General features: G+C 34.9%; 1 pseudogene; it reads right to left on the bottom strand.

Moving 5' to 3' along the window:
• Positions 1 to 1,963: 1,963 nt before the first annotated feature.
• LOC145296470 (U2 spliceosomal RNA) lies at positions 1,964 to 2,097 on the bottom strand (annotated as a pseudogene).
• Between the last annotated feature and the right edge of the window lie 1,283 nt (positions 2,098 to 3,380).

The raw sequence follows: 3,380 nt of genomic DNA, 5'->3' as shown, positions 1-3,380 counted from the left end.
GCATACCAATCTGTTTATTAAAAGTTAAGGTTCACTGTAAACACATACGTTACACCAAAATAAAAACGCTTCAGATAATGTCTTGATATTCAATTAAGTTTCTCACATGACATCTTATGAAGTTAGTAGAAATGTTACAGACTTTTGAATCTCAAACACTTTCAATACTGTGCACTGATATTTTCTTTTTTGGAATATAAGCACATTCATGATTTTTTTTACAAACGCCAACAAATGTCACATTTTGTAGCAATGTACTGAAACAATTATAAAAATAGGTATCTAGGAAAAGGCCACTACATATGTTATAAATTCCAAATTTCCACAACCTGGCAAATACTGGTACACGCTAGCAAATTTAGATTTGTAATTACAGAATATGATTCTAATTTTTTCCTTTGCTCTTTATTCTAACACTACACTAAGTTTACTGTTTTATTTCGCTACAGTTGATATTGTGTAGAACAATAAGAAAATCATAGTGAACAATGCATTCAACAAAATTTCACACACATTTCTAGATACCTATATCTAATAAGTTCAAAAGAAAGGACACACTTAGGGAGGTATTTTGGTGGTCAAGTCACTAAAAAGAGATTAGCTGGTTTCCCGGCATAGCCCAAGATGTAATAAAGATTGACTGAAATACATGTTCTAGCTGGTTTCTAGGCGTTGCCAGGGATGTAATATAGACACATTATGTTGTATATTACCTGTTCTCTTCTCCCTAAGGAAAAACAATTTCATATACATGCTGTAAATTACCTACACTAGGGATAAAACATGAACAATACCAGTCCTAGGGTAGATAAAACAAATAATACATAGAGATGAAAGATTCCTCTCCCCTAAGAATAAAACATATATTCAATATCTGCTTTTGTTTTTTCATTGTTTATACGGTCCCGAGCAACGCCGGGTAGCCCTGCTAGTCTTCTATATATATAAAAGGCAAAAATCGGTGTGTATGTATGTATGTATGTATGTTTGTTTGTAACGCTAAAACTTTTGAAAGACGGAACCAGAGTTGACAAATTTGGTATCATATTGCACCTTGATCACCCGGATGACAAATATCGAAATTTCACGTCAAACGGACCAGTAGAAAGGGGTCAACTGATCGTTTTTCTCCTAGGGGGGCCCCCAAAAAAACCTGTCATTTTAACGTTATTCAATACGTGTCACGTGACGTGACGTCAGCTCAAACTTTTGACAGACACAACCAAAGTTGACAAATTATGTATCATATTGAACCTTGATCACCCGCATGACAAATATCGAAATTCCACACCAAACGGACCATTAAAAGGGGGTGAACTGATCATTTCTCTCCTAGGGGGGCCCCCCAAAAAACCTGTCATTTTAATGTTAATATTACATAATCCAAAAACGCTTAGTCATGTCACGTGACGTGACGTCAACATCCAGTAATGGCGAACAAATGTAAACAAACACTTTGTTTTACCGATACTTTTGTAATTTCTCTTCTGCTTTGTTCTAGAGATTATTAAACTCCATGACAATGTCTCCAACGTATTTAACTGGTTAAAAATAGTATTTATACAAGAGTTTTAACGAAAAATATTAGGAAAAAATGTACAGGAATAAAAAAAAATTCAGCTTTCAAAATATTCGTCGATAAAAAAACCGATCTTTATATTTACGCTAGCCATTTTGTATATTACCACGTGACCTGCTATCTCTTAAACTGGAGGGGGGGGGATCCACTTGAATCCAACAAAACCAGTAATTTTTTTTTTCTATTATATATACATCATTTTCTATAAAATTAAGTGTAGACTTTATAATTAAAACAAAAAATGTTATTCATACTAAAAAAAAAAACGCTTAGTCATGTCACGTGACGTGACGTCAACATCCACTAATGGCGAACAATTGTACCTATTTACTATGCCTCCCCACGGGACAGAGTTAGACACCAGGGTCGTTTTTTAACGTGGAGAAAAGGTACAAAAATAAAAATTGTCTCAGTCGTGGAGGATTTCTCCTCCACCGAAAGAGAACAAGAAATAGAAGTGCAGCATCTGAAGAACAGATACTACACTTTGATCTTGACCAAAAGGCCAAGAATGCGAACAATTGTAAATAACAACTTTTTTCACAAAACCAACACCGTCTTTCTTTTTTTTCTCTCTCTTTCTCTCTCTCACCCACTTACTCTTCCCTCTCTCTCACCCTCTTTCTCTTGACGTCACACCACTGTTAAACTGTGGGGGGGGGACACATTCCCAGGCATTATCTCCTATAGATGCACATTTTATTAGAAATTCAGCTTTCAAAATATTAGACGATAATAAAAATATAAAACCAACACCCTCTTTCTCTTTTCTCTCTCTCTCACCAACTTACTCTTCTCTCTCTCTCACCCTCTTTCTCTTGACCTCCTACTACTGTTAAACTGTGTGTGTGGGGGGGGGGAAGAGGCAGCTTGAAAACCAACAAAAACAGTGCACAGTTTCCCAAGCATTTGGGGTGGGAAGGGGGGGAAGAAGCCGAGCGCACAGTTTCGTGTGAGAGAGAGAGAACAATTCTCAACCTATATACTCAACAAATTTTTTATCTACAGATTTGAAAGTTTGTATATAGGGTATTCAGACATATGGAAATATATCTAGCATAATCTATCTATTATATCTATAAAAGTGAAAATGTGTGTGTGTGTGTGAGGTAGCCAGAGAGAGAGAGAGAGAGAGAGAGAGAGAGAGAGAGAGAGAGAGAGACAACAATTCTCAACCTATATATTCAATACATTTTTTATCTACAGATTTGAAAATTTGTATATAGGGTATTCAGACATATGGAAATATATCTAGCATAATCTATCTATTATATCTATAAAAGTGAAAATGTGTGTGTGTGTGTGTGTGTGTGTGTGCGTAAGAGAGAGAGAGAACAATTCTCAACCTATATACTCAACGTATTTTTATCTACGGATTTTAAACTTTGTATATAGGGTATTCAGACATATAGAAATATATCTAGCATAATCTATACATTATATCTATAAAAGTGAGAATGTGAGTGTGTGAGAGAGAGAGAACAATTCTCAACCTATATATTCAACAAATTTTTTACCTACAGATTTGAAAATTTGTATATTGGGTATTCAGACATATGGAAATATATCTAGCATAATCGATCTATTATATCTATAAAAGTCAGAATGTTTGCGTGTGGTTGTGTGTGTAAGGTTGCGAGAGAGAGAGAGAGAACAATTCTCAACCTATCTATTCAATAAATTTGTTATCTACAGATTTGACCATTTGTATATAGGGTATTCAGACATATGGAAATATATCCAGCATAATCTATCTATTATATCCATAAAAGTGAGAATGTGTGCGTGAGAGAGAGAGAGA

Source organism: Euprymna scolopes, chromosome 16, assembly GCF_053919585.1.
Source record: "Euprymna scolopes isolate OS-2025 chromosome 16, ASM5391958v1, whole genome shotgun sequence".
NCBI lineage: Eukaryota > Metazoa > Mollusca > Cephalopoda > Sepiida > Sepiolidae > Euprymna > Euprymna scolopes.
The sequence above is the reverse complement of the archived record's forward strand: the minus strand, read 5'-3'. Positions and strand labels throughout refer to the sequence as shown.